Source organism: Dendroctonus ponderosae, unplaced genomic scaffold, assembly GCF_020466585.1.
Source record: "Dendroctonus ponderosae isolate FM_Combo_2020 unplaced genomic scaffold, Dpon_F_20191213v2 Dpon_F_20191213_6, whole genome shotgun sequence".
NCBI lineage: Eukaryota > Metazoa > Arthropoda > Insecta > Coleoptera > Curculionidae > Dendroctonus > Dendroctonus ponderosae.
The window spans coordinates 10,000,003-10,024,947 of NW_026018814.1; the positions used below are offsets into that span (position 1 = coordinate 10,000,003).

General features: G+C 32.2%; 1 protein-coding gene and 1 long non-coding RNA gene across 5 annotated transcripts in view; both read right to left on the bottom strand.

Annotated features, from left to right (window-relative positions):
* LOC109536847 (diacylglycerol kinase 1) overlaps positions 1-24,945 on the bottom strand; it is an 87,447-nt gene that overhangs the window by 38,687 nt on the left and 23,815 nt on the right. The window lies entirely within an intron of this gene.
* Positions 9,472-10,688, bottom strand: LOC125504813. The gene is made up of 2 exons (XR_007281710.1): positions 9,954-10,688; positions 9,472-9,698 (listed from the first exon to the last, which is right to left on the bottom strand). It is a non-coding gene; the product is annotated as an uncharacterized LOC125504813 (long non-coding RNA).

A 24,945-nucleotide genomic window follows, 5' to 3' on the forward strand; every position in this document is an offset into this window, starting at 1 on the left:
ATTGCAATACTTTAAAACATTCTAAAATTAATTAGGCCTAACAGGTGATTAGTCAGGACAATCAAATTTGGGAAGAGACTAGAATTCTTCGTTCAAATCCTCAAATATTTTTACTTACATGTGTAGCGTTGTTGCTGCTTTAAGCCTTGGCATACATTTGGAGTATTAATTTTGTCCATTTTGGACACAAAAGAAATAAAATATTGTTTATATTGATTTCTTTTACTTTCAACTAATTTTTTTTGCATTCTGAGGACATTATTTTTGGTTTGCAAAATTCTTCAATATACCGGGTGTTAGTTAATATTTTATGTTTATTTCATTTAATTAATTTATGATATACTGAGATAAGATTGTCGGTATCCAATCTGAAATTCATAGCATTGTTATGTTTTTTATTCTGTATGATTTCATGGACTCTTCTCTTATTATAATTACTTTCATTAATCAGTATTTTTGTGTTATCTAAATCAAAATTAAGCTGTACCATTTTCGTTATTTTTTCTTAGGCTATATTTACGTTCGTATATTCTTTTCTTTAGATATTGTCCTGTTTGACCTATGTATGTGTTATCACAATTCAAACAGTCTATTTTGTAAATTACATTAGGCGTGTCTTTTCAAATTAATGACAACATTTTTTTAACTATCTGTTATTTTAGAAAAACTGATGATGGTGGAAAAGTACACCGAAACGTATTTTGATTGATAAATAGAGACAATAAATGACTGAAACCCAGGAATGAATTTGATTTGAAACTAAATGCTAAGCTCGCGGTTATTTTTTTTCGGTGCTTTTCTGGAAAATAAGCGCAGCTAATCCGGGTACATAGCAAATGGGCTTTAAAATATTTATTTACAAGTACTGAGAAAAAGAGCAGCTATGTATTTCCCCTATGTATGTATACTCGTAACTCGTAATAATTTTATACGCAAATCAGTGTATGCGAATTAAGTAAATTCGAGTTAATGTTAATGGAGTTATTAGGATATTGATTCGTCTCTTGCTAATATGGTTTTACTTTCAATCTATTTTACTAGAAGAGTGTTATATTAATTTAAGTAAATAGGGAGAGGCTAGAAAAAGTGGTGACAAAGTCTCAGGCAAAGAATATGTCTAGAAATGCTTTATTTACATTCCGAGCGAGAATCGACATCAAAGAAGAGATTCGCTTTAAAAGGAACAATTAATAAAATAATCTCAAAAGATCAATTTAAATAAACTCTTCTCAATAATCAGATAGGAATTTAATTCTGAGCGATAAACCACAATTACTGTATCATGCGCTTTTGAATAATATACGAAATAATTATTCGACGGAGCTGAAAACACCTGCTCACATAAATTTATCATTTAGTTAGCCATAACACACGATGAATAATAGTTAGATTTATAAAAAATCGATTTTTGAAATAGATCGCTTATTTTCTAATAAAAACAAGAGTTTTTCCACGCTCGTGAAAATATAATTACTAACTTACAAAAGTAAGAAATTTGGGAACGTACTGGTTTGATGATGTTGCTAGCTATAAGCAATTGTACGTATTTTCGATTTAAAGCAGATTTGTGTTATTCACAACAAGATTCACATCGTGGGTTTTCTTGTATTTTATCTCAATTTAATTTACTTGAGTAACTTGGGTCTGTAATAAATTGATTCTAATTCCATTCTAGTGTCTTCAAGCTACAAAGCAAATCTGTTAAACGTTTTTAGTTAAGTACGTTTAAACTTTGGCCTTTAATCCTTTGGCATTTAATTGCTTATTCATTTGGGTTATTTTTATAAAATGTTGACACATGAAAACTTGACTCGAGCCGTGTTCTGCGATACAGCAAAGATTTTTCCCTTGTGAAAGAAAACACATTCAGGTAAGACGATCCTTGAAAAACAGGAAATATGGCTCAGGGTTATTTCATTTTAAAGCAGTAGGGCAAAGTAAGTGTCCATGATATTTTGCCGCGCGCCATTCTTGAGTTTAATAAAAAAAGCTTTTTCTCGGATATACATATTTTTCCTATAGATAAATCGGTGACAAATAGCACACAATGCGAAACTTGCCTAGAAAACTGCTACTGAATTCAAGAACATTAACTAATTGCACGAAAAGGTACGCTTGTTGAATAGGGTGTTCTTAAAGCAGGAAATAAATGTAGTTTTTGTTGTCTCAATCCGGTTTTCTTTTCACGCACAGGCTTGAAACCGAAGTACTATTTCGCGTCCAGGTTAGATATATTAAAACCCACTATTTTATCATTTGTTGATGATTTCCTCATCTCTAAATAGAATCTACAATATTTCAAAGTATTTCTCTGGATTACTTCAAATAAATAAACAGGCAGAGGTAACGACTCGTCCGTAAATTGGGAGAAATTGTACCGAACCTAGGTTTGTTTATGGTGCATCTATAAAAAGGGAAACCAAGTTACATAGAACACTTTTAATCATTCCTCTGCGGATTTGTGGGGCACTAAAGGTAATTTACCTAAAGCGATGTATAAGTGAACTTTATTTCCGATCAAACCGGTTTTGTATAATTTTCTGGCTAAATCAAAATATTTGCTCTGCACACAGTATTGAAGTGAAAGCTTAATCTAAAACTCAGGTTTGAATATCATGCAGTTAAGATAACTTTAATGCTGACGCAAGGGATACGTTTTTAGAGCCACAAACAGAAGATATTCGCATGCGAAAAATAGCCTATAAAGTTTCCAAAGCCATTATACAGATCAAGTCCATAGTAAAGTTTATAGGGAAAATATCCTAGCTTTAGGCGGTATCTGTCGTAAGCAACGATTGATTTTAGGATCGTTGTTCTAGTGGTGAATATCTATAAATTACATCTGACTTCAAATTTCGAATTCGCCGGAATGTTGATATATCTATTAGTAGTCGGCGGGCCCTATTTTAAATAGGATGTTATAAATGGGTTCAACCCCAAAGGCTTATGTTTGGCTTATATTTGGCAAAGTAAACGGGTTTAGTAGTGACATTTAGAATTGATTAATTTGTTTCATGCAAAAACCTTCCTGCCAACAGAAATATCTACATGCAGATAAAGTGGATATAGGATGTATTTGCTTTCCTAATTGAAATTTCAGCATATTAACCGTTTGTAACTGATCGCTTAATGAAGATGAAAAGGTAGCGCCAAAACATAAGAACACATTTCTTAAATTTCGTAACTTAAAGTAATAAAAGATTTATGTTCCAAAAAAATTCGAATAATTTTCTTCGACTGCGTCACCACTTTTTCCCTCCGATATCAACGATTTCCTCCATCCGTTCAATTATGGCTGCCTTAAGCCGAAATATCATGTTTGAGGCAACCGAACAGCCTACAGCTATGGAATCCTATAATTTTCCGTTCGTTTTTCCTGACAGTTCCTATATAATATATTTTCGCCTTGAGCCATTTTCTGTGGCTCTTTTATGCGAATTTATTAATGTAGTGTGAGTAAATAGTGTAAAAACTCAAATAAAAAATGCCAAAAGAAATATATTTTATAACCCCCATTAAGACCCCATTCAGCTTAGAGTTCCATATTATATTTCATGCCTTAGGAAATGTACATTATGCTTAAATAATCTTGTCGAAGTGTTATATTACCCCAATCGTAACAAATGAACAAATTATCAAAGTGTTCTCGAAAAGTTCAAATGGCCTTTTATTGGAGATCTTCTGGCCGAGCAATCGTTGTTCAAAGGGAATCGCAAACAAGAAGTATCAAGTTTTATCTCTAAAGTTGTTATGGACACAAATAAATAAAATAGTTGCTCGTCATGTTTCACGTTTGCCGGCCATTTGAAAAGTCCAATTCGCAGTGAAAGAGCCAAACGGAGAGAAATAGTTTTCAGAAGGAAAGTTTCCGGGTTTTTTAGGTTCCAACTTGTTCTAGTAGTTACTAAGAAAACTCATCAGTCAACGTGATTTTTGAATCTGCTGCTAATTGTTACCACTTCTTGACGTGAATCTCTTAGACTAAAAAAATGATTGATAATGAAACTTTAAGCGATTCTAGAAGCGAATAATAAATTAGCTCGTATTAATTATGAGTATCATATGAATCACAAATAGTTTTTTCCACATCTATTCTCAAGAAACTGCGTCAGTTTCTCACACTCAATTTATTTTGTGCTCAGTTTATTTAATTAATTTACTGTTTTGAAAGCTGATAATTGCGCGATAATAAACAATTAAACAATAACTAATTTACATATTATTATACTGGGAAACATTCAAGAATTTGTCAGTGTTTTGCAAAAAGGGGTCATATAGTTTTGTGCAATCGATTGTTTCTTATTTTGCTCGTTACTTTTCATTATGCTTTTGATTCTGCCAACAACATGAATCTAGACTTATTGGGAGAAGAAATATCTTGATTTTATTGGATAACTTGAGAACTCTGGGTTGATTTACGTGGTTAAAATGTGCGCCAGAAATCTTCGACGTGCTTTTTAGAGCGCTAGTTTATGTTGATTTTTGGACTTGATCGGCATTTTAATTTCGGCGAAGGAAAAGCAGTATATTTAATTAATGAGGCTTTTGAGTATCCAGTGTGTCCATAACCATCAACTTTTTCCAATGAAAATAATATGCTTTCTTTATAGTTCATGATAGTGTTAGTTGCGAAATTAATGTTTTTATAAGTGCGGTTGGAGTAAATATGAAAAACTCTATTGACTATGTATGACTGTTTGATCAACCTGCTATTTAAATCCTTCCAAATTTCTTTATTAAGCTCTGAAAAGATTAATGCGACATGCGAATTGCCGATTTAAATTAATATTGTTTCGTTTGAAACACATATTTTCGGGTTACTTCCGACAAGCCCTAAGTTAGAAGCCAAGAAAATAAAATATTAGAATTTGTTGTCAGCTACATAAATTAACATATAAACCGTATAAGATTCCGAGAAAATAAATTTTCCTATTTTTGATGCCTCATATGGCTCAGAAGAAAAATGTGTTTTATGTTGATTTAAATGAGACTGGTCACCTCACAATGTATGTTCCAATTCTATTTGACGGTTCCGAAAGCTAAATGGTAAAAAACGCGAAACCTCAATCCGCAAATGTTTTGCAAGAAAATGTTCTAGGAATCCATTATTTTCTTTGCGATCCATCACACCAGCTCACATCATAATTCGTCCAACTCTTTCAGCTAATGACCTTTCGGCAAACAGGAAAACCCTCCGGAAAGGCCAAAGGGTAAACAAAGCTTCTGTGACGTCACTATATTTCCGAATGACGTTGCTGGAGATATGGGGGTGAATCGATGTGAAGTAAATATGCCGAAAGATTTTTACCCTTGGATGGATAGTAGGCCGAAAATAGAAAATCCGATAAAAATAATCTTTGACGATAGTAGGCGAATAACTGAATGGACAGATGGGAATCCATCTTCTTAAAAAGTCTCCGTATAAAACTCTATTGTTCTGGATAGTTTTAAAGCAAGGAAGTCCAGGTAATTATCAGCTTCATTAAACGCTCCATAAGCGATGAGATTATTAATTGAATTTTGGTGCCAAAATGGGGATCATCAGAAATCCGTTAATCATGCAGAATATGTATTTTCAGTCGATTTATTTTCGTATTATAACTGCTATACTATAGTTGGATAAAGTGTTGCGTAGCGTGTATAAATAATAATGCATATAATAAATGTTGGATAAAGTGATGCTTATAACTAGTTACTATTCCATAGTAACTCATATTGTATAAAGCAAACCGATTGCTCATTAATTAATAGTGAACGATAAAACAAATAGAAATAAAACTTAGGATTCTTATAATACGTTTTCTTTGCACTAAACCTACAAATAAAAATATTATAAAAAATTCTAAAATTATGTTTTTTTTTCTAAATTTAAGAGCATCATTACCTAAATCGCAATCAGAATGCTGTAAATCATCTCAACGATTCCTTTAGAAGACGGGTATTAAACTAATATTTTGAAAACTTAATACGGAAAGCATAAACAAACTAGCTCTTAAAATTTCTTTGGCAAAGATTAATCGAGTCACATATTATCGGTTGATTGTGACAGGTTGTGGACAACAAACATTCCTACCCAAAGCGCGTGTGATAAATGGCACATTTTTATTGATCAAAGAAGCTGAAAAAGTGAATTAAGAAATCCATAAATTATCAAAAGTATCTATGTCTGTTTTTCTTACACTGTTACTTATGATAATAATCTAGAGAATATCTATACTACAGATCTAGGAAAATATTGGAGAATAAGGACAAAGATCTATTTATCGCCTCAGTTTCTTCAAATGAACTGTTAATATAAAATACATATAAAAAAATAACCCGCTTATATAATGGCTTGAATTAATTTTCATTTCTCGGTTTTATCTCCACATCCAATCCATCCTCGGTCAAAAATAGCAGGAAAAGATCCGAGCAAAGGAGCTTCCACATACATAATTTGCCAGTAAATGGGGATTTATTTTAAAACATTTTTATTGTTTTATATAATGTTGGCTTCGACCTTTAATATTTTCCGAGGCAACTTTTTCCGACATTCCACTTGCTCGATTTGCATTTTATGCCTCGTTTTTCGGTATTTATGGAAGGGTGATTCCTATCTGCGAGGATGGTAGCTATTTTTAGATTTAGACCCTGACACTGTTGCTGAAATAAATTGCAATTTATCCCGGATTATTACGAAATAAAGATGCTTCCATTTGCGATTCAAGATTATTTTTGAAGGGTATTCACAATAATGGTGTTAAAACATAAAATATTCACTGCTTAACTTAATTTATATTCGCATTACAGAAAAAAAAGTGACGACACTGCAACTATTTACGTTTCTTTATATCTTCAAAAACTACCTACATTTAAACGCCTCAGCTGGAAACAGCACTACTTTCTTCTTTATTAGAAAATCTTGTTAATTGCAGCTCAAAAAATATTTAAATTATACCTACTAGTGGGGATTTTATTAATATTGTAATGCATCGACAATGTTAGTTCGACATTATCACATTGACTATGTTTACGGAGCTTCCAATCCTAAAACAACCAACAAGTGGGACGGTACTGTTTTAGAAATTCGAATATTTTACAGCACTTCAGACTTAAATTTCACACAGAAAATTAATTAGAATTCGTCTTAATCAAACAAAACATTCCACATACAAGTGATTGTTGGTAGGAGCTAAACACTATTAAAAAAATGAAGAAAGCTATGACTTTCTGTTCTGGAACGTGTTAGAAACGAAGTTATTCAAACCAAATTGGCGCGCCAACCACCGGACGAAAATAAACAATCGTAAAAGTTAATAGAAAGTTGTTCTGGAAAATTGATTTTTGTTTCAAAAATTGTGGTACAGTTGATTTCGTCAAGTATTTTCCGTTGAACTAATTGAAGCAGATGAGAAAAAAACCGTGTAAAGAATTGCATACACAGCAATTATTTGAGAAGTAATTTTTACAGGAATAAAGAAAGATGATAAAAATATTTAAGATTGTGCAGTTTCGGAAAATACTAATTGGATGCCCTTGATTTATTTATGCGGAATAATAATAAATAATAATAATAATAATTGACGAAATTAACTGTCAGGTATAGAATAAGGAAGAGATTTTGCGGATGACTCCAGTCCAAGGGCAGATACATGGGGGTCATAGGGTCACAGGGGTCGATCTTGTGGTGGGTTTATGTCGACTAACGATAATGTATCTAATTTCATACAACAAAATACTGAATTTCTACTACATGAGCCTCCTGACGCTGTATATATTGCTGATCAATGTATGATATTCAAACTTCGCATTCTGGGGGTCAAAACTGTCCCAATTTCTCACATATGTGGTTACGACTGAATCGAATTTGCAATTATTTCTCAAACGATGCCAAAACTGGGGCTTGAGAAACTTCGAAAAAAGCTTGAGCCGATTTTGAAACTCAACAAAAACACGCAAATCTAAAACTTGTTGAAATCAAGCCTTTTTGAGATAACTGCCAACACTTCCTTATCGATGGTTCACTTTCTAAAAAGACCATTTATTTCGCTCTGAAATGATGTAAAATTGAGCGTTCTTGCTCATTTGGCTTCCGAGAAATGAGCAAAAACGGGAAGGAAAACATTAAATTTTGGCATAATCTTGCACCCAAGTGTATGACATTCAAATTTCGCTTTCTGGGTTGAAACTGCTCGAATTTCCTCACTTCAATTCTTTATCCAACTATACCAAAGTCAAACAGAACTACATAAACTCGAAAAACCGTTCTCTACGTTTTAAAACTAATGAAACCACGTATGCACAAAGCACATTTACCTTAATAAAACATGTTTGCCTGTCTGTCTAAGCGGATAACGAATTCCGCAGAAGCTGTTAAAAGTAAATCAGTCAGAAATCCAAGAGAACTGACTGAACCCAACGTGATACTGAACCCGAACGTATTGGCTAATCGGACATCAGTGATCCTCGAAAGATTTCAATCGAAAAATGTTTTCGACTAATTCTCCAACCACCTTGCTATGTTACAAATGCTTTCGTATGCACCGACCTGAGAATCCCTACTATCAAGAAAGAAATAAATTGACTCGCTTTAATATCAAAATCGCCAGAGTGAACATCCTAAAGAATTATCTGGAGATTTGTAATACCTGTTTGATATATAAGAATACGCATATAACTCTTCAGTCATTTATTGAAACAGTATCCGTCAAATATAAAATAATTCAATGGAAATTTATTTTATATTCTACCTTCAGCGGTTCATATCCAATTTTTTTTACAATCACATATATCATGTTTTTGACAGGCAATTTATTTGCGTAAACCCAAAGAATATTAGATAAAATTTATCGGCGGCTTTTATATGCATGTGTGCTAATGCTTGAAATTTCCTTCAGCTCCAAATCATTGGTTATTTACAACAGTAATTTACTGTTTATATAATAACTGATTATTAGTAAGTAAGTCACAACATTCAGCAGCATTGTATAATTCTTTATTGCTTTTATGCCTTAAATTGTCTATTTAGGGCGCAATAAATAGAATAGCACAAGACGATTAATTGTGAAAGTATCTCCAACAAATAAAATGCACATTTCAAGCATGCGAGATTCGAATAACATCAACCAAATTTTATATATGATATATCCATGATTATGATATACCCAGCAACTTAGTTAATCTATGGATATACCCAATCGGTCTTTCTGCCCTTCAACAGTCAATATTGAGATAATGTAAGTTTGGTTTATGCTTAGGGTAACAGAACTAAATGGAACCATATTGGATTTGAAAACGTTTTATGATGTCAACGTGCTGGTAGTTTTGCTTAATCGACGAAGAATATTCGTTTTGCACAAAAAAATTAAAAACTGAATCTTTGAAAATAGTACTAAATTCCAGGATTGTTCAGTAGTTGTTAGTGGTGAATCAACTAAGAACAGTGGATGGAATTTGCAATCTGAATGACACTTTAAAGAAAAAACTAAGTACTTTTTCTAAAAAAACATTTATTTACTATATAAACCCGGTTTATTTGCCTTTAAAACATTTAAAAATCACTTTAGCCTGCAAAACTAATCGAGAAATAGCGGCTTGAACTATTGTTTGAATAATTGCTTCTGCTGGTAACGTGAACACTAGCTGGACTAATAATCCTTCGTAAAACTTTCCCACTGAGACTTCCCTTTATTTCTCCTTTCTCCTTCGCCCACGATCACCTATAAAGGAAACGATTCATTCTCTGGCAAAAACATTTTAGTCTGGTAAGTAAAGACGGAAATAGCTTGATTGGTTTCTTGGTTAAACCTATAAATAAATATTTTGCATTCGGTTTTCTAAGCCTGAAAACAGCAGGGAGTATTTGGCCATCAACTAAATTACATGTTATTTTTAAAAGTGCTTTTGTCTAAAGAAAAAATCTATCAAGACAATAAATATCCATAATTCCATAAAAATGATTCAACGTGATTTACAATTCTCCATTGGGTGCAGTATGGATCTTGAACAGAAGTGCATACATTCCTATGCATATTTTAGTAAAGAGGGTTTATATGTTTGTAGTTTCCACACAGTATCCTTGGAACTTTATCGCTTTCTCCTTCATCCAGGACTAAAACGACTGGAGTATTTTTCCGGTTGAACGATGACTGGTTCGCGCTGGATCTGTTACACTATTATTCTATTTCTGACCTAACGATTGACGTCATATTTGTCAATATTTGAATTCCACGACGTCACTAGATTGCTGTACAGTAGTTTAATATGATTGTTGAATATCGTGTTTATATAGACTGCAATCTGGGCCACGAGCATGAAGGAGAAATTACGAAAAAGGTAAATAAATAAACGGAAAAGCAACTGGCGTTTCAAACATCCGGCATTATTTTCCTGGAACTAGAATAAGAATTATGATTGAGTTATTATCGAGCCGAATCGTTTGTTGTTATTCACTATCCAGTTTATCCAGAACGAGATCGGTAGCAGCTTGCTCTCGAAACGTTACTGAGCTTGAATTGCTTGCCTACATGACTAAGTGGTTATAGTTCGTTAATCATTTTTTCTTTAAGAATAATAAATTTTTCACATTTTCGGTAGTCTAAACTTAATTATACGCTGCAGTAAGAATCAATAATCAAGTGTAAGACGTAAGTAAATGACGAAACCAATAAATTCTAAACGACCATCCGCACAGATGAGTTGAGCAAATTAAACTTACGAATTAACCAGGGCGAGAAAACTGTTTTGCGTGGCTATGGAAATGGACAAACTGTGACACTTGGAACAACGTCCATGAAATTAAAAATTGACGATGTGGAATCCACAATAAAGGCTCACGTAGTTCCGAACCATGTTCAGGAAACACCAATCCTGCTGGGAAGGAACTTCCCGGAAAATTCGAACATCCTAATTGTGTGAGTTTCAGTTTTGGAGTTTTTCCGTGAAGTTCCTTCCCAGCAGGATTGGTGTTTCCTGGACATGGTTCGGAACTGCGTGAGCCTTTATTGTGGATTCCACATCGTCAATTTTTAATTTTATGGACGTGGTTCCAAGTGTCACAAAGTAGCCTTTTTAATACTTCTTATTGGTTTAACATTCAAGATAATGTTAAAGAGTGAGTTTTCTCACAGAGTAGCCTTTTGAATACTTCTTGTTGGTTTAACATTGAAGACAATGTTAGTGAGTTTTCTCACAGAGTAGCCTTTTCAATACTTCTTATTGGTTTAACATTGAAGATAATGTTAGTGAGTTTTCTCACAGAGTAGCCTTTTGAATACTTCTTATTGGTTTAACATTCACGATAATGTTAATGAGTTAGTGTTTCTTCATAGAGTAACCTTTTCGACTTCATTTGAATATTCACTTTCTTTTCTTCTATTAAACTGGCTTTCTTTAAAACTTCTTTTAGTTAAAGTTCAATACTGTTCAAGCTTCATTTAAAAGCATTAAAGTTAATAGAGAAGTACCTAGTACTGGCTGTAGTCATACAACAGTACTTGAGTAAGTTTTTGAATAATGATGTTAGGGACGGATACTGGCTGTGGATGTCCCGCAGTACCTGGGCTCTGAACCCATTGTGAGAGAGAACGCTAGTAGGCGGGTACTGGCTGTGGATGACCCGCAATACCTAGTGGCCAATTGAGATAGTGTTTATCATGGTAAATGCCGGTGACTAGTAAGGCTTTTCCTGAGCAGGTATGTAGCGCGCAGTACCCTTAATACCTTTTAAAAACTCAGGTTTAGCAAGGCTTTTCTTGGGGAGGTATTTCGTGCGCCGTACCTTTAATACCCCTTAACAACCCAAGTTTAGCAGTGGCAGGATGCAATTCCGTTTTTTTTTGGGGGGGTTCAGAGATAGATTGATAAAACTCCGATAGAGTAAAGTTACTACGGTAAATTAAATTATAGGTACATAACGGTTGACGCCAAGTGATGCACTCTGCGTGAGTCGCTTCTTGTTTGAGACGTTTGGCCCTTGTCGCTGATTCTGAGATGTTTTAATGATTATCAAGATAATAATAATCTAAATCTAATTCTTGTTGAACTGGTTACTCAATTACATTTTCTAAATTGATTTCAGATGTATTTGCCATTACACACATTGTCTACCGTTTGGAAGTGTAAATATATGTTTTCTTAGTAGTTGATGTTTACTTGTTCTAAGTATAAACGAACGCCCCTACACAAGTATGGATTAAACAATATCTAAAAAAATACATCGAAAATGTTTAAAAATATATCTCTGTCTAGTCGAATATAAATCATCTATGTGGCTTTCGAAAAAGGCGATTTTTCCTGCAGTGTACAAATCTGGAAGAAAATTGTGCAAATATTCACATAAGTACTTTGAAAAATAGACGATAATATCTACTTTCAACACGATTTTCACGGCCCTTGAATACTTGAAAGCGGAAGAAAAACAAGTAAAGCGGCAATTTTTTGAGAATTCCACATTATAGAGCAACTGAAAGATGTTGAATCTTTGTTAACAAATTTAAAGCTGCCAGTTCCATATAAGGAATGCTACTCCTAATAATTATCTTAAACTTTGGTTTGCAGTTCCAGATATTCTAATTATACTCTAAAAGATTGCAAGTTGAAAATTTTGTTTATGTAATGAGAAAGATTCAATAATACCTGTATCTTGTAGCTAATGATAATTAATGTCGGCATATTTATTTCTAATTGTATTTTCCTGTTGTTAAAAATATTACTTATTTAGTTTTTCTGTCTTATTTTCAGATCTCTGATCCCGACCGACCAGCGGACAATTACCGACAGCTAAGTCTTCTTTGAAATGATGTAAGTGTTTAAATTAGAAAGTAACTAAGATCTGCCTTAAAATTTTTTAAAAGCACAAGTCTTATAATAGAAAAACCGTACTTGATTGGTTGCATAAATGGAGAATATGTTGCTCTTAAAAAAATGTTACATTGCGATTTACGTATTTTATGTTTGTTTCTGGTTTCTTTCGATGAAGCGAAGTTGTTCGAATTTTTGGCGAATGTTTTTTGGCGTTAACATAAAACCTAGGTTTTGGAGGAAAGTGGTTTCGACACTTTCTAATAGCGACTTTCAGCCAGCGGTGAAGACTAATTTTTATTTCATTATTATCAGTTATTAGTTTTTATTATCAGTTATTAAAAAACCCTCTGTTCATTTGTCATCAACTACTAAAATTTCCCTTCGTTCTGAATTTAACGATGGTATACATCGTATTTCGTGCATTTTAGGCTTTGATTGAGTTTAAACTAGTTTTTTTAAATTAGTCTTCAAAAAGATTTGAACCTGAACCTAATCGATCAATTAGGGAATAATTATTATTAAAATTGACAAAGAAGATTAACCATAAAAACAAAAACCAATTTAATAAAAAATTAAAGTTCGTCATATTTTCAAAACGATTGCCATCTTTTTACCATGGGTATTAAAAATCTCAATTTCTTGAACTTACCAATATTTGAAACTTAACTTTCATCAAACGACATTATTTTTCGATATGGACAATGTTCTGTTTCTTGAAATTTTCTAATCTACCAACGCATAAAACTGCAAACGTTCTCAGGCAAATCCTGTGAATTGGCTCACAATACTTTTTTTCTATACTTTCCCCTGGATTCTTTTAATGTTGATTTTTGTTTCTGAATTCATCGTTTTATTTCTGATTAGTTATTAGTTAGTAACTTGCTGAGAGCTTTATTGTGCAAGTGTCTCTTTTCATTATACTTATTTGTTGAAAAACTGGCACTCTTTGTGAGTTGTGAAAAAGAATCAATACAATTTTTTCCGAAGTTTTTCTTCAAATGTGAATATTTGGCGTCTTAGTAATCGCGCGATTTTTGTTTCAGAATTCTTACAATTTTTTACTATTTTTATTATTTTTTGAGCTTTCAAACGGGTGCTCTGGTAAACAGGAGTTTTAGAAAAGAATGCACTTTTGGAAAGAAATAATCAGTACAACAATGCACTTAAGTCGACATTTTGCTTAAATGTGAATGTTTCGGATCTTAGTAGTCCCGAGTAACTTTTGTTTGAGTTATTACAATTTTTTTGTGATTTATATTATTTTTAGACCTTTCATGTAAAGACATGAAAGTGGCGTTTTTAAAAGTAAAAAAGGCTACTTTTAAGCAAAAAAAATGCCAAAGCAATCATCTTTACGGTAACATAATTTTGTGGTTACAGTTTTCCTCCCGCTTAAAAAAATACTTTGAATTTATATTTTTTTTATTAATTAATTAAAGTCAGTTCAGGTCTGTCAACGACTTAATTGCTCAACTGTGTTACCATTTAGAAAACCTTCTATAATTTACGGTTTTAAAAATCCTCATATTGTTCTTCATCTTGCGCGCAGGGTATTTTGTTACCGTAAATAATGATAAATATGATCATTGATCGTTTTATTTCATTCCATATTGAAATAAGATCGGCATGAGTTCAGAAAAAATCAATATTCTTTTATTTGGCTACGATTTGATATCAAAATTGTGTCATACCCTGCAGGTAGGATCCGAACAAAAAACTTCAAACTTCTACTAGTTCAATTATTTTCCTACATCATTAGTTTAATTATTTTCGCGTTGTTTATTAGCTCCGGTTTTTTTTTAGTTCATCGTCCTTAGAGGTTTTCATATTATAAGATCATAAATCATTTACCAACAAAACCTATAACTTCCTCTCTATATACGAAGTGCTTTGTCAAATGCAGATTTCCATAAAGTTGTATTGTAACTGTTCAACAGTATTCTGAACAGTTCGTTTTGTCTAGACAGCAATTTAATAACAACATACCAGGCTTAACCATCCATTAAACTTATACTAAAAGCAGAACTTTTGTTTTCGATCGCAAATCCTCGAACTGCATTAAATGACGCGAAACAAACGTTAGTTAGCATATTTATTACGTTGTTGATGGATTTTAGGAAAATGTGATGATCATTATAAAAATTGTATGACTTTACTTGAAACGTAATTTAGATTTAAATATTGTAGGGAATTCAGTGATTCTGTGATAAAATTTAAACCGTAGTATTCAATACACAAACGGTATAAAATAAACGAAATGGCTTTATTAATCTAACAAATAATGTTGAGGCCTTAGGATATAATTTTATATAAACTTTTCTTGGTATTCGTATGAAAACAAGTGTTCTACTATTCACGATGGAAATTCCACCCTATTTAAAGGAAAATTCGAATACTTACAAAATCATGGAGATTTTCGACGAATTTTCTGAACCGTATTTCATAGTTAAATTCAAATAAATATTTGACTAGCATGAAATAAATCACTTTAGTTTCCAAGTTTAATTCTTAAATAGTAAATCAATTTTAAAAATACGAAAGCTTAACAGGTAATTATAAGCATTATATTTACCATTGTCAATTTATATTCCTAAAGATAAATTCTCAAAGCATATTTGCTGATTTAGTTATATACAAATGTTGTTGAACCTTACAGAAACATCGGCAAGATTTTCCAATCAAATACGCTAAAATTATTAGTTTTACCGATGTTTGTGGTAAATATCCTGCGGCGTAAAATTGATAAATGGAATCTGAGCGTGTAACGGCTTCTGAAAAGATGTTCGCATTGTGAATGAAAGAATTATTAAAAAATTTCCTCGAGTTATTTAAAATGTTTTGGGTTTGGCCTTTAAATACAATGAATAGAGCCATTTTTCATCGTTTATGTTTGAAAATATTACATGGATAAAAATTCCATTTCAAAACCATGAAGTCAAAGAGTAGGTTTGCTGACTTTCAAAATTCTTCACTTGTTTACAGTACACAAGAGGTTCGCAAAAGATAAATTTTTCAAATATTCACATAAAATACTACTGCCAAGGAAGGAATATGCAAATCTGTATCAAGATGAAGATTAATAAGCATTGGTTCATTTGTTGGCCGTTTTCTCTGAGAAATATTTTTCCAACAAGCTTTCCGTTCTATTTTCACTAATTGTTTGAGTTTTTTTTATTTGATCAAAATAAAGGTAAATTTACAATTTTGATGAGAATGTGGAGCATTCGTAAAAAAATTGAATTGCCATATGTATTAAGAAATCTAGAAAACCGAAATAGCTCCACTCTCCATACCAACTCTTGGGAATTGGATCCATAGCAATTTCTATAGAATTATAGAGGTAAAATTTATATTATCCCTGGAATCTGCTTAATATTATTAAAGTGTAGATACTTGCACGTTTCCTTGCATAGGATGTTTTAATGATAATGCTCAGTTTCCAGCCTGGAAATTCTCGCGTTAGATGAAAAGTCAATTAACCACTGCATACCTCTGTATGTTGTAATCCCATCGAAATAGAGGAAACTATAATAATATAAATGGAGATGTGAACCATTTGTAATTCGTGAGTTAATTGCATGAAACCGAAATGAAGGGAAAATTATATCGTGTTAATAATGTACCTCTATTCTTGGCTCTTCTATCTTTCAGAGTTTCTAATTAGTTAAAAGATGAAGTGCGCTTAATCATGCTTTATCAAGCAAGGCTAAACGGTTTCTGTCAAAATTAAAACCGGATTATTATTAGATGAACGTTGAAAACTGCTTAAGAAAAACGGAATTACCAAAATTGCAATTAAGACATAAATACTAATTTCGTGTTCCTGTTGGTGGTAGATAAAGCCGTAACCTTGCACTTATCCTCAGGAAATATTCCATGGGTTGAATCGCGCAAAATAATATAAATCTGGTATTATGATTAAAATTTTAATTAAACTGTACAAAATGTTTTACACTACAATGTGCAATAAAGTTTTATTTGTCTGTATGCTCTGACGTTTTTGCCTCTTGAATTTAATTTGAAATTTATTTATTGAGCTTTTTCACAGCAGAATTGTTAAATATTCAATTCACAATACACTGTTATTTTTTTAAATATCAGTGTATTGTGGTTTTATTATTAAATCCACGCCTTTCTGTAATTTATAATGCCAGTAATAAAAGATAAGCTCGGAAATGTTGGTGTCCACATGTAACATTGCGGTTTGCTAAATGTTGTTCGTAAATGTAATTTAAATTTATATTGGTCAAAATTATTCTATTCACGTGTTGATGAATGGTCTTTTGAGGGATTATCCAACCGGTTTAATTAACTATAGATAAACATCGGGCGAATTTTCTTGGCATGCTGTTACGTTTTTAATTAATAAATAAATAAACCATAATCCAGGGTTGATTAACTATTAATTTTAGAAAATATGGGATTTGCGCGTAAAGCCAGCATATTTACTTGTTAATATGCACCACTGGATTGGAAATCAATATTAGCAATTTTCTACAATTTCCTGCGGGCTAATTAATAATTTTTGAGATTTCAGCCCCAATTTGTTTCCAGATTATGCAGCTATATTTTCAAATAAATCAAATTGACTAAAACGCGGTTGCATTAGCAACAGCAAATATTGTCAAAAACTTTTGTTGAGAACTTTTTTGTCTGCACTTAAACTTTTATCTTACTTTAAATTATGTTGATAAAAGTTTAGGTGCACACAACAAAGTTCTGAACAAAACAAAATTAGGAGTTCCACATTTCTAACCTGTATAAAAGCACTGAACCACGAAACACTATCATAAAATGGCACTCAATTAGCTTATAATGTACACACAAAATTGAAGTTTCTCTGTTTAAACAAAAACTAATATTTTTTGCGATTTTGGAGATCAAATATCTCAAAAATGACACCTCAAATTAAAAAAATTCTCAGGAAGACCCCCATCTAAAATAAAATAAGAACACGCTATTAAAATATTTTAACATATTTACGGGACACCTTGTATAAGTCAAGAGGAAAACACAAGAAAGCAGTTAAGAGTCATGCTTATGCTAAAGAAAAACCAACAGCATAGTAGTAGGTAACAAAAACTTGTGCTGTCGCAGGCCATTAATTTTATACGTTGTTTCTCTCTTGAGCTTTCTCATTACCAACGCCAGACTAACGAACTAAAGTATCGAAGGAAAAACGGAATCTTTATTCCAAAGCTAGAAGTTGCAACCCTGAAAACTATACCAGAATAAGGAAAATTCCGCGTTGTAACAAAATTAATTAGTACTTCATGTATGAAGAATAAATGAAAGATTAAAACACTGTATACGAAAAACTAATCAAATTAAGTAAATGAGTTAGACAATAAAAAATAACTTAATCGAGCAAACTTCTATGAAAGCGTAATCCTAACTACTCTCTATTTACCTGAAAGTTAGATGGCAACATAACTCGTTACAACTAATATTAAATTCAGAAATCCAACAAACTGTTGTGAACGCTTCAACTTTACGTGATATTTTAATTTATCTGGGCAACTTTGAAATCGATGTAATGTTCCGATATATGCCCGTCTAATTTATTTAACGAGTTCACTTGACAGTTCATCAACTGGAAACTTAATCGGTATCAGCGATTGGATTTGTTAATTTGTTTCCGAAAAGTTCGACGGCAAAGTTGAGAGTTTACTTTGTGTTTTAATGGGGTGCAATAAATTGATCCTCAAGTGTTTCAAAGCGAAAAGTAACCGAAATTATGCAACTTTTTCCACCGAAATGTTTGAAGCATATTGAAAACGTTACTCTACAAAAGTAAAATATGTATTTTAAAGTGCAAAATATTCTAATATTTGGAAAATTTTCTTCAGATACTCGTACTCTATTGAAAGCATGCTTAAGGTTTTTTATATCCTCTTTCTGAAGGCGCTGTATTTGAATTTTTCCTTTTTTTTATTAGTTATTCAGCTATGTTACATTCTGGCTACGAGTCTCAATGTTGAGAATGTTAAGCAAATTTTTCGCTTATCCGTTTTCTATGCGAACTCATCAGTCCGCCAAGCCTTCAACCCGGAATTCAATAGGGACTTAAATATTTATTATGTAATTATTATTATGTAAATATCACATATTCAACTTTATTTTCATACATTAAGTTGCCTATAGCTAGAGTTCGCAGGTTGGTTCCAACAGGTTGGTACGGGCTGCTTGTAAATACGATTTTTTGCTCATACAATTATGCCTATTTTTAAATACAGAATTGTTCACAAAATAATCTTTTGAATCTAATTAATTAAATATTGCATTCAACGGCCCATGAAATTTAATAATCGAGTTGTTGGTACAGTTAGATTTAATAGGCAAAAATTATTTACAACGGAAAATTAATTTACCTTTAGCGATAATAATTTATCAACTGTGATGCTATTTTAAGCATGATTTAACATAACCGCCATTACAATTTTAGGGGATATTTAATGCAAATTTATGATATAAACGGGCAGTAATTTAAAGGCCATGCAGTAATGGAATTAAAGCAATTATGTAAAAAACAATTTGCTATTCAAACGGTATTTGAATATTGCAATTAGACAAAAAGTAATTTGAAACTAAAGACAAGGAATAGAACTGCCCCGAGATTCAAATATTCGTATTTCTTTTTGATCTACTTTATTAAATCAGAAGTTGACTAGAAATGAAAGCAGAACGCAGAAAACAATACACATAGCCCAACAAAGTCCAGTTCAGCTTTATAGCTTTCGTTGTCCCCATTAATGTCATCCAGGCTCCCATCAGCTCAAGGGAAGCTTCACATGTTTTTCAGTCGCATTTGCCACAGAGAAACCCGCAAAGTTCTCCACAAATGAAAACTTTTTAAAAGCTCGGTCACTACGGACCCTAAATAACAAAATCCCCTTGGGGAAGGCGTTTCAATCATCTAGCCAAAATCTCTATGGCCGTTGGGAACAGATTGGGGAGAATCTTCAAATCGTAAGAATATGTTTTTTTTTTCTGATAGGCGTAATATTTCAAGACAGTATGTACCAATGTAAGGTTTGCACAAATGCTTGAAGTAAAATACCTAAAATGAGTTTGTCTTCTGAGTAAGTAAAAAATCAAAATCAACGGGAATGTCTTGAAATAACGACTCAAATGTCCCCAAAAAGTTGGACAGAGAAAGTAATTTTGAGAATAATTAAAAAGTTAACGCAAATGTACAGCATTGAGAACCTAAAAATGTAGCGACAAAAACGTTCAAATGTTCTCATTTTCTTTCACGTCATCGCTTTAATAAATGCTGATAGCTAGTATAATTAAAATAATTTTTCAGAAATTTAATTTGCTTATGGGAATGACATATTTTTTATCTCCGGTGCTCCCACTCTTTTAAGATTTTGCTACAAATCTTCTAATTTTGTTATTTTAAATCTAAATTGTATTTAAAATGCGTCAAAATGTGTAAAAAAAATAGAAGTTGCCTATTCATTTCAGGCACGCCTCGTATATCATACCATCTATTATAATATTCAATTAATGCCTATAATATTTTTCCATTTTATTTTCCTTCAATATATAAAAGCTGATAATTGAAAATGAATGACAGTCAAGTAAAAATAAATGACGCAATAAAAGTAAAAACCGCTTTGAAGTTTGCGCAATTTCCGATATCAAACCACCGAATAAATGTCCTAAAATAAGGATGACACTTTTAGGGATTATGAACGCATTTTGCCCGGTAGTTTGGCTTTATGGCGTTATCATTTCAGACATATCTTCCCGAACCCCCGTTCTTTTAGTCTAATCTTTTTCCATGTTTTCTCAGAAAAATGTCCTCAGGCAATATCTTTACATCCGAGTTACTCGTACTTCTGCATTATAATTCTTATATTTTCTCTAGAGAGAACAGTTTTCTCTAGAGAGAAAATTTGCGTATTTGTTCAGTTTCTGTATGTGCGTTTTTTAATCACAACGAAATTCAAGACGGAAAATGTCTTCCAAGTGGCTCCTCTTCACGTACTAACATAAATTGTCGATAAATTAAGATCAATAAATATATGTGCAGACTCAAGCGGTTTTCATTCTTGTGAGATTTTTTGGGAGGATATTTGTGGGCATCTTTTGCGTGTTTTCTCATCCGTCACCGAATTTAATATTTTTAAGATTTCTTTAGGCTGTTAAATATTCTTTGCAATCTTAAGACTAATTTCGAAGGCTTATAGCGAGTCGCGTATCTGCTCCAATTGAGATCTTGCTAAAATCGAACGGACTAAATATAATTTTCTCTAATAAATATTCAAATGGGCAGATAAATTGTATTAATTATACTTCGTGCTTGATACCGTGTTGCCTTCAAAACCCTGATCACATTTCCTGCTAAGCTGAATAAGAAGCTGGAATGTCGGTCTTGATAAATGACGCTCTTCCCTCTCTGTATAAATCACGTATGCAAGGCATCTTTTAATTTAAGCCAAATAAGGACAAAACGACGCTAACAGTCCCATTAAGAAGCACTTTTTCCATTGAGGAAAAATTAACGAGCAACCGAGCCAAGGACGAGCTACTTTGCAAAATATCTAAGCGCGAGAAAAAGCGACCATTTGCATCCAAATTTCCCTAACGAACTGTATCCACAAAAGTAAATAAAAGCCTTTAAGATACATGGATAGGGAGAGGTGAAATTTAACTTTCAAACGTTTTCACGGAAGCTTTTACAAGGCCTACAGTAAAACTTTATTTAAAATATATTTACAGGAATTTCAAAATAGCGCATAAATATTGAATATTTCTACATAGGAGATAATGAAATTAAACGCTTCACGAATTCGTCCTTCCATGAACTTTCTGCTATGATTTCCATAATTTCGCTATATCGACGCTTTATTAATATTCATTGTGCAACTTTAATGGCGATAATCTAATGCCGAATTACATTGTTCGCTCGGTTAACTTTATGAATAAGGGCCAATAAACCTTTTTACTCCCATAAAAGTTTCTACGTGGTATTTAATGTCCGAGACCGTTTGGGACGAACAAATTGGATACAGTTCATTAAAAGCGAGTAAGTATAACAGTTTATTGTTTATTGTTTATGTTGTATTATCACTTCATAGTTAATCAGTGGCTTAAGATCTGCTGGAAGAGGCCATTGAAACATATGAGAGACTTTATATTAACAGTGGAAATTAGTTTTAATTTGACGGGGTAGTAGCTGATTTATTTTATTTATTTATTTATCGTATAACTCAATAACACATGTACACAACAAAAACCAAAACATATGCATATTAGCTGATTATTTTCCATAAACGGGTATTTTTATTTGGAATATTTGTATTCAATTGGCCCCAACTTTCCTGTCACCTTGTTACCTACGTTAGATCTCTTTCCAATTGTTCACATATCAATGTTGGGTACAAACTGTACTGTTCCTCATTTTCATCATAATTATTAAGTTGGTGTTTTTTAAATTTGATCTTCGATCTACTAGTTTGGGCTTGATTTTCCCATAACTTGTGCACAGACCTACTTAAAGTTCCCTCTTCTATTCTGCGACTGTTAAGAAAATGTTTGTATAATTTGCGTGTAATGGACACAATGTTATGAATTTGATTTAAAAACAGGGAATTACTGTACTTTAACTTTTAAATAATTACGAAAAAGCTTCCTCCAGCAACTTTATTTGGTTCGCCGTAGAATCTACCCGTACCACAGCATGAACAGCTTCATGAGCTCTATAAATATATGAAGAGTTCGATAAAATTGTATGTATTTAAATAATATTAGGAATTAAAGTATAGAATGAATAAATAATTATATGAGAATAAATGGGGACCGTACAAATATGTGCTTCAATATTATTTTTCATATTGAACTCATAAAATTGTATTTGGAATGTTTTTCCAGGAATCTACCCCTAATCGAATTTATTTCAAATTCGGATATGTATACGGAACATTTTTTACCTTGAGTAGCAGGCGAGCTCCTACATCGCCAGCCAAACGGACCTTTGCATATTCAGTTTGCCGAAATCTAAAACATTACCGTATCAAGTGATGTGGTGAATTTTGTTATCTTGTTTTTCATTGTTTGCCATAAGTTTAGATTGGCAACGTATTTGTGTTCAAAAGGGCATCTTATTAGGAAAAATACTACCGTGTTTCAGAAAAATAATCAGTTAAGCTCATGAAGAAAAAACTCATATAAACTCTAAATACTAAGCCACAAATTTTATTTATAAATGTTAGTTTTCCTTTACGACCATTACTCCAAATTAATTTTAAAACTTTATTCCATCATTACTTGAAGTTACTTAAAAAGTAGTAGGTAACCGTAAACTGGACTGAGAAAACATGAAATTTTATATTATCAACAAAATGCCTGCTACAAATGTAAATATTGAAAAATTAAGTGCCCATTATAAAATACATAATTTTGAAACCTTAGGCAGCTTTATTGACAACACAACACATCTTAATGTTAATGACAGATTTGCAGATTTAATGAGAATTGAAATTTATCCAATCCACCTAGTCGTCCTTAATTTGCCGTAAAAATGCGTAATGTTGTCATTAAATTCTGAGTTAACGTTTTATAAATACGGTTTAACTTTCAATTTATTAAAATGATGATATCTATTTTATTACGAACTTTATGTCAAAATCAACACATTTCGAGAGCTGTTTATTTACAGATTAGAACATGAAAAATATCAGATATAATAAAATGTAATCATTCTGGAATATCTAAACACCGGTTGTGCTGTTGATAGACGATAAAATAAATACGTGTAAATCCAGGATTATCATCTCCCAATTTACCAAAGTTACACTTCTTATAAAAGATTATCATTTCAAATGTTGCCACTTGGTTTGGCAAGTCACCTGGTTAAAATGAGCCGCAAGGACGGCTCAGTATAGTTCTCTAATTGTATTCATTTCTCTACGTGCAAATCACTTGTGCTTACTAAACTTGCGGCTTTCGTAGCTATCTGCTCACAGCTACTAATACCCAACAAGTCATCATTTGTGACCTACAGAATGTCAGTCAGTCAATATATCAATTTATATTTCATGAAGCCTGAAAATATCCACTTTGCTACTCGCGGATGTATAATACTCTCCATAAGCTTTAGCATAAAATATCAGAACCTTCTCCGCCGTGAAGTTGGTGTAAAAGTAGGAAAAACGTGTTCTGAATGAAGCAAAATATTGGAATGCTCAATAATACAGAATATTTAAAATTTGAATAAATACACGAAAAAACAAACACCGAAATTAAAAGAGGACAAATTGTGTTGATATTTGAAAAACGTAAAAATTATTCAAATTTTGAGAAATTGCGACTGTTTAGGGCTTGCAGACTGAATGCACACATATTTGTATGGTAAATAGGCAAATCGCATTACTTTTATTTTAAATTTCTAACTCAAAATGAATTATACTTCAAAAGTAAAATATTTTCACACACTGGTTCAATTTGGTTCAACGTGAACGTGAAACAATTACATCAAATATAGCGGGTTTCTGACTCAGGTGCATTCAACTCTTAAGAGTTCTAACAAACCTCAAATGTATAAGAAAATTAGTTCTTATCAATATTGCGCTTAAACTAATAATAGTTCTCCAAACAAAACTACCTCTAACTGAAAGAAACCCATAAAAACCGCAGCAGGCTATTTCCAAAATTACACGCAACTGGTCCAATTAGACAGTGATTTGTTTGATAAGCGCAACAGATTTATTTACTGGATAATCATGGAATGGTAAATCTGCAGTAAACATTTGAAATATTGTTAAAAATACTAAAACTACTAGAAAATTTGGGTTACTGAATGGGAATGTGAGTATCTTAAATTCTATAGAAATGACCGTTGCCTTTTAAATAATTTTCGTATTCCCGCAATTGGCTGAAATGAATTTATAATATTGAGAGAACTAGCTACTAAATAAATTCATATATAAAATTCAGCGCCGCCTCGAACAACATATTAAAAGCTATCAGCGCTAAAAAATGTATAATGTAACTGCAATCTACGGCTGTTTTTAGTTTATTTACAAAGTAAAAGATTCATCTCACTAATTTTATGAAGCGCGTAAATTTATTCAATAGAAATAGTCGAAATCGTATTCTCAAATGAGAAAAATTTTGTTATAATTGGGTTATTATTAGCGACCTAGTATTTCA